Below are 7,365 nucleotides of genomic sequence, written 5' to 3'. Positions count from 1 at the left end.
AGTTTAAAAAAACTTCTAATGCATGAACAATGGGTGAATCCAAGGTCACAGATATTAACCACAGAATTTTGCTTTTACTACAATCTAATGTTGAACTGAAACTTCAACTGTCCTCCATAAATCGCTTTTATGTAAAGATAAAAGAGATTAGTTAGAAACTGATAGTAAGGCAGTCATGATCTGTAAAAAGAACAGGAGTTATCATTCTTTTGTTTTTCTTCATAATCTCGATAGAATCCTTAACCTTAAAAGAAATCATGTTAAGTTTCCATAATAAAAATCAGATTCAAAACAGTCCTGGAACTCAAGCTCCAGGGAATAAAACACAAACATTCAATCACCAACAAACAAATGTTCACTCAAACCAAATCACAAAGAGTTAAACTTCCTACCAGCTGTACAGCTCTTTTCATTCTCTCTCTCTCTTGCACATATAAATTCAGATATTTACAAACCCAGTCTTCGTCCGATCTGTACTTTGGCCAGAAGACAGCGGGACAAAGAATGGATACCTTAGTCCATACAAAGCAACAATATTTAATCATCTTTCTCCCTTGTACAAGTATTATTTTGCCAATTCCATAACATCCTGCCCAAAGGACTTTCTGGAGGTATGTTGTAAGGGATCCCGCCTCCATTTCCATTGCCTTTTTCTTACTTTGTTTTCCCGGAGGCTTTTTCCTTACCCACAGCACAATCCATATTGAGTTCCTTCGTTAGTCCCTTAATAACTACTAAAACCCAATCCTGGCCACCAAGGCAATACTTAAAAGTCAATTTTCTTACCCTGGTCTGTGCACAGAGTTGCCTGGCCCCTTTTTTCCGTATTGTCTATCGAACTCCTATCACTGTCTGATTCAGATGTCTCTCTTGTAGGATTCACACCAGTCACCCAAGGGAGCAGACCAAACCGGGACACGAGACCGCTCCTCAATGGGGAAGGGGACGCGTCTTCCAAGTGTCCAAGGCCAGCCACTCCCCCTGGCGATGGAAGAAAATCCCGGACAGCCCCCAACTGTGAGAAACAAAAGCTCACTCACTTCAATAATTTCAGTCCGAGACCAAAAATCTGAAACAGTGTCGTTTATTTGTACACTTGCAAGTGGGTGCAATGTCTAATGCCAGGTAAGGCAATGACAAATGCACATCAAATCCAACAAACTCTCGAAATTTATACAGTTTGAATCCCCATATTTTTTGTCTTATTTCATTGTTTGCCCCCATCCTCCGCTTACGTCATTCATTTCCTTAAGACTGATCCCACAACTTCTGTTTATCCGGCCTTGTCCATGACAAATGCCTATCTCTGGCTCCCCATAAGGTTGTTTGACGTCATCCCATCCTTTGCTTACCATTATCTACTCCCTCCATCTGCGCTGCCCCTCACAGCATCTTATCACTAAGCCCTTTTAATTGGGGTTTGTTCCTGTGTCTCTGTACAAGTGGGAAACAGACGTTTTTCCTGTTTGCCCATACATCTACCATTGTTCTATAATCATGTCTCATGCTAACATATCATTTTTTTTAGCTGAATATATATATTTCCTCATTCTTGTTCTGTATCAGAATTTATAGTTGCAGAAATAACATTAATTCATCTATATCCCACAACCATCGAGAGCATTCTGTCTGGATGCATCACTGCCTCAAGATCGGAGACGGTTACAGAGAGTGGTGAACTCGGCCCGGACAATCACAGTCCAACCTTCCATCTATAGAATCCATCTACCAGGCTCGTTGTCTAAGAAATGCCTCCAGCATTCTCAAAGATACCAGGTAATGTTTTTCTACAACTTGTACCATCGGGGAGAAGGTACAGAAGCCTGAACACATGCCCAGCCGGTTTCACAACAGTTTCCACTCTACTGCTGTTAGAATATTGAATGGACTCACAAACTTTTAGCATTAGCCTGTACCTGTGTTTTTGTTTTTAACTCTTTTTAACCTATTATTTACATATCTATGCTATTTAACTCTGTGATCTGCCTGTACTACTCGCAAGACAAAGCTTTTCACTGAGTCTCGGTACACTTAACAATAAATTCAATTAAATTCAGGAGGAAGGGGCTGCCTCTGTCCCAGGATTTAGATCAGTGTGGTGCTGGGAAAGCACAGCAGGTCAGGCTGCATCCGAGGAGCAGGACAATCAACGATTCAGGCAGAAGCCCTTCATCACGAATGGAGCCTGCGCCCTGTCCCAGATTAACAGGAGGAGGGGCGGGGTCTGTTTGGGCGGACCGTGTCTGGGGGCGGGGTCTGTTTGGGCGGACCGTGTCGGGGGGCGGGGTCTGTTTGGGCGGACCGTGTCGGGGGGCGGGGTCTGTTTGGGCGGACCGTGTCGGGGGGCGGGGTCTGTTTGGGCGGACCGTGTCGGGGGGCGGGGTCTGTTTGGGCGGACCGTGTCGGGGGGCGGGGTCTGTTTGGGCGGACCGTGTCGGGGGGCGGGGTCTGTTTGGGCGGACCGTGTCGGGGGGCGGGGTCTGTTTGGGCGGACCGTGTCGGGGGGCGGGGTCTGTTTGGGCGGACCGTGTCGGGGGGCGGGGTCTGTTTGGGCGGACCGTGTCGGGGGGCGGGGTCTGTTTGGGCGGACCGTGTCGGGGGGCGGGGTCTGTTTGGGCGGACCGTTGCGGGAGGCGGGGTCTGTTTGGGCGGACCGTTGCGGGAGGCGGGGTCTGTTTGGGCGGACCGTTGCGGGAGGCGGGGTCTGTTTGGGCGGACCGTTGCGGGAGGCGGGGTCTGTTTGGGCGGACCGTTGCGGGAGGCGGGGTCTGTTTGGGCGGACCGTTGCGGGAGGCGGGGTCTGTTTGGGCGGACCGTTGCGGGAGGCGGGGTCTGTTTGGGCGGACCGTTGCGGGAGGCGGGGTCTGTTTGGGCGGACCGTTGCGGGAGGCGGGGTCTGTTTGGGCGGACCGTTGCGGGAGGCGGGGTCTGTTTGGGCGGACCGTTGCGGGAGGCGGGGTCTGTTTGGGCGGACCGTTGCGGGAGGCGGGGTCTGTTTGGGCGGACCGTTGCGGGAGGCGGGGTCTGTTTGGGCGGACCGTTGCGGGAGGCGGGGTCTGTTTGGGCGGACCGTTGCGGGAGGCGGGGTCTGTTTGGGCGGACCGTTGCGGGAGGCGGGGTCTGTTTGGGCGGACCGTTGCGGGAGGCGGGGTCTGTTTGGGCGGACCGTTGCGGGAGGCGGGGTCTGTTTGGGCGGACCGTTGCGGGAGGCGGGGTCTGTTTGGGCGGACCGTTGCGGGAGGCGGGGTCTGTTTGGGCGGACCGTTGCGGGAGGCGGGGTCTGTTTGGGCGGACCGTTGCGGGAGGCGGGGTCTGTTTGGGCGGACCGTTGCGGGAGGCGGGGTCTGTTTGGGCGGACCGTTGCGGGAGGCGGGGTCTGTTTGGGCGGACCGTTGCGGGAGGCGGGGTCTGTTTGGGCGGACCGTTGCGGGAGGCGGGGTCTGTTTGGGCGGACCGTTGCGGGAGGCGGGGTCTGTTTGGGCGGACCGTTGCGGGAGGCGGGGTCTGTTTGGGCGGACCGTTGCGGGAGGCGGGGTCTGTTTGGGCGGACCGTTGCGGGAGGCGGGGTCTGTTTGGGCGGACCGTTGCGGGAGGCGGGGTCTGTTTGGGCGGACCGTTGCGGGAGGCGGGGTCTGTTTGGGCGGACCGTTGCGGGAGGCGGGGTCTGTTTGGGCGGACCGTTGCGGGAGGCGGGGTCTGTTTGGGCGGACCGTTGCGGGAGGCGGGGTCTGTTTGGGCGGACCGTTGCGGGAGGCGGGGTCTGTTTGGGCGGACCGTTGCGGGAGGCGGGGTCTGTTTGGGCGGACCGTTGCGGGAGGCGGGGTCTGTTTGGGCGGACCGTTGCGGGAGGCGGGGTCTGTTTGGGCGGACCGTTGCGGGAGGCGGGGTCTGTTTGGGCGGACCGTTGCGGGAGGCGGGGTCTGTTTGGGCGGACCGTTGCGGGAGGCGGGGTCTGTTTGGGCGGACCGTTGCGGGAGGCGGGGTCTGTTTGGGCGGACCGTTGCGGGAGGCGGGGTCTGTTTGGGCGGACCGTTGCGGGAGGCGGGGTCTGTTTGGGCGGACCGTTGCGGGAGGCGGGGTCTGTTTGGGCGGACCGTTGCGGGAGGCGGGGTCTGTTTGGGCGGACCGTTGCGGGAGGCGGGGTCTGTTTGGGCGGACCGTTGCGGGAGGCGGGGTCTGTTTGGGCGGACCGTTGCGGGAGGCGGGGTCTGTTTGGGCGGACCGTTGCGGGAGGCGGGGTCTGTTTGGGCGGACCGTTGCGGGAGGCGGGGTCTGTTTGGGCGGACCGTTGCGGGAGGCGGGGTCTGTTTGGGCGGACCGTTGCGGGAGGCGGGGTCTGTTTGGGCGGACCGTTGCGGGAGGCGGGGTCTGTTTGGGCGGACCGTTGCGGGAGGCGGGGTCTGTTTGGGCGGACCGTTGCGGGAGGCGGGGTCTGTTTGGGCGGACCGTTGCGGGAGGCGGGGTCTGTTTGGGCGGACCGTTGCGGGAGGCGGGGTCTGTTTGGGCGGACCGTTGCGGGAGGCGGGGTCTGTTTGGGCGGACCGTTGCGGGAGGCGGGGTCTGTTTGGGCGGACCGTTGCGGGAGGCGGGGTCTGTTTGGGCGGACCGTTGCGGGAGGCGGGGTCTGTTTGGGCGGACCGTTGCGGGAGGCGGGGTCTGTTTGGGCGGACCGTTGCGGGAGGCGGGGTCTGTTTGGGCGGACCGTTGCGGGAGGCGGGGTCTGTTTGGGCGGACCGTTGCGGGAGGCGGGGTCTGTTTGGGCGGACCGTTGCGGGAGGCGGGGTCTGTTTGGGCGGACCGTTGCGGGAGGCGGGGTCTGTTTGGGCGGACCGTTGCGGGAGGCGGGGTCTGTTTGGGCGGACCGTTGCGGGAGGCGGGGTCTGTTTGGGCGGACCGTTGCGGGAGGCGGGGTCTGTTTGGGCGGACCGTTGCGGGAGGCGGGGTCTGTTTGGGCGGACCGTTGCGGGAGGCGGGGTCTGTTTGGGCGGACCGTTGCGGGAGGCGGGGTCTGTTTGGGCGGACCGTTGCGGGAGGCGGGGTCTGTTTGGGCGGACCGTTGCGGGAGGCGGGGTCTGTTTGGGCGGACCGTTGCGGGAGGCGGGGTCTGTTTGGGCGGACCGTTGCGGGAGGCGGGGTCTGTTTGGGCGGACCGTTGCGGGAGGCGGGGTCTGTTTGGGCGGACCGTTGCGGGAGGCGGGGTCTGTTTGGGCGGACCGTTGCGGGAGGCGGGGTCTGTTTGGGCGGACCGTTGCGGGAGGCGGGGTCTGTTTGGGCGGACCGTTGCGGGAGGCGGGGTCTGTTTGGGCGGACCGTTGCGGGAGGCGGGGTCTGTTTGGGCGGACCGTTGCGGGAGGCGGGGTCTGTTTGGGCGGACCGTTGCGGGAGGCGGGGTCTGTTTGGGCGGACCGTTGCGGGAGGCGGGGTCTGTTTGGGCGGACCGTTGCGGGAGGCGGGGTCTGTTTGGGCGGACCGTTGCGGGAGGCGGGGTCTGTTTGGGCGGACCGTTGCGGGAGGCGGGGTCTGTTTGGGCGGACCGTTGCGGGAGGCGGGGTCTGTTTGGGCGGACCGTTGCGGGAGGCGGGGTCTGTTTGGGCGGACCGTTGCGGGAGGCGGGGTCTGTTTGGGCGGACCGTTGCGGGAGGCGGGGTCTGTTTGGGCGGACCGTTGCGGGAGGCGGGGTCTGTTTGGGCGGACCGTTGCGGGAGGCGGGGTCTGTTTGGGCGGACCGTTGCGGGAGGCGGGGTCTGTTTGGGCGGACCGTTGCGGGAGGCGGGGTCTGTTTGGGCGGACCGTTGCGGGAGGCGGGGTCTGTTTGGGCGGACCGTTGCGGGAGGCGGGGTCTGTTTGGGCGGACCGTTGCGGGAGGCGGGGTCTGTTTGGGCGGACCGTTGCGGGAGGCGGGGTCTGTTTGGGCGGACCGTTGCGGGAGGCGGGGTCTGTTTGGGCGGACCGTTGCGGGAGGCGGGGTCTGTTTGGGCGGACCGTTGCGGGAGGCGGGGTCTGTTTGGGCGGACCGTTGCGGGAGGCGGGGTCTGTTTGGGCGGACCGTTGCGGGAGGCGGGGTCTGTTTGGGCGGACCGTTGCGGGAGGCGGGGTCTGTTTGGGCGGACCGTTGCGGGAGGCGGGGTCTGTTTGGGCGGACCGTTGCGGGAGGCGGGGTCTGTTTGGGCGGACCGTTGCGGGAGGCGGGGTCTGTTTGGGCGGACCGTTGCGGGAGGCGGGGTCTGTTTGGGCGGACCGTTGCGGGAGGCGGGGTCTGTTTGGGCGGACCGTTGCGGGAGGCGGGGTCTGTTTGGGCGGACCGTTGCGGGAGGCGGGGTCTGTTTGGGCGGACCGTTGCGGGAGGCGGGGTCTGTTTGGGCGGACCGTTGCGGGAGGCGGGGTCTGTTTGGGCGGACCGTTGCGGGAGGCGGGGTCTGTTTGGGCGGACCGTTGCGGGAGGCGGGGTCTGTTTGGGCGGACCGTTGCGGGAGGCGGGGTCTGTTTGGGCGGACCGTTGCGGGAGGCGGGGTCTGTTTGGGCGGACCGTTGCGGGAGGCGGGGTCTGTTTGGGCGGACCGTTGCGGGAGGCGGGGTCTGTTTGGGCGGACCGTTGCGGGAGGCGGGGTCTGTTTGGGCGGACCGTTGCGGGAGGCGGGGTCTCCTCTGTCTCTCTCTCCCCCCTCTCTCTCTTGTCTCACCCCTCTCTGCCAAAGCCCTGTCAGACCCCAGCCTTGTCTTCTCCTGCTCTTCATGACACCAACCCCTGGGCCATGAGGATATGAGGTGCTCAGCCTCCCCATCCACCTTCCTGTCTTGGTCGAGACTGGCAGCAGAGTTCACACATACACACACACACTCACTCTCTCCATCTTTTTAACTATTCCACCAGTGCTACTCAACTATTTCAGCCCCACGTGCGTCTTGCCATGGCGAGTTAGGAGAGGAAAGGCAGCTATACTTTTTATTTTCCCTGCCTGTCCCGCTGAGAATGCGAAGGGTGCCCAGCGAGCAGTGTTAGTGATCCATCGCAGTGATGATCAGGGCTTAGAAGTGAATTCGCTGCAGAGTGACCTGTGGTAGTGGAAGCACGTGCAGTACCGTACCAGCAAAATGCCATCAGCTCTACATGAAGGGGTGGGGAGTGAGGATTGGTTTGGAATTCGGTTGTCATTTGTAGTACACAGGTATCTACTTCAATTATCATCAGGGTGTTTGTGGGGGGAGTGAAGTGTAACTCTTGTATATTGATAAAACTTTTAATTATCAAGAGACAAAGACTTGAAAGGAATCTGGATTTTGCATTTTAATTAGTAGTCTGCCTCCTAACTGACTAAAGAATTCAACAAGGGCAGCTAGTTTTAAAGTTGTTAACTTTTTGTTTAC

Source organism: Chiloscyllium plagiosum, chromosome 12, assembly GCF_004010195.1.
Source record: "Chiloscyllium plagiosum isolate BGI_BamShark_2017 chromosome 12, ASM401019v2, whole genome shotgun sequence".
NCBI classification, from domain to species: Eukaryota; Metazoa; Chordata; class Chondrichthyes; order Orectolobiformes; family Hemiscylliidae; genus Chiloscyllium; species Chiloscyllium plagiosum.
The sequence above is the reverse complement of the archived record's forward strand: the minus strand, read 5'-3'. Positions refer to the sequence as shown.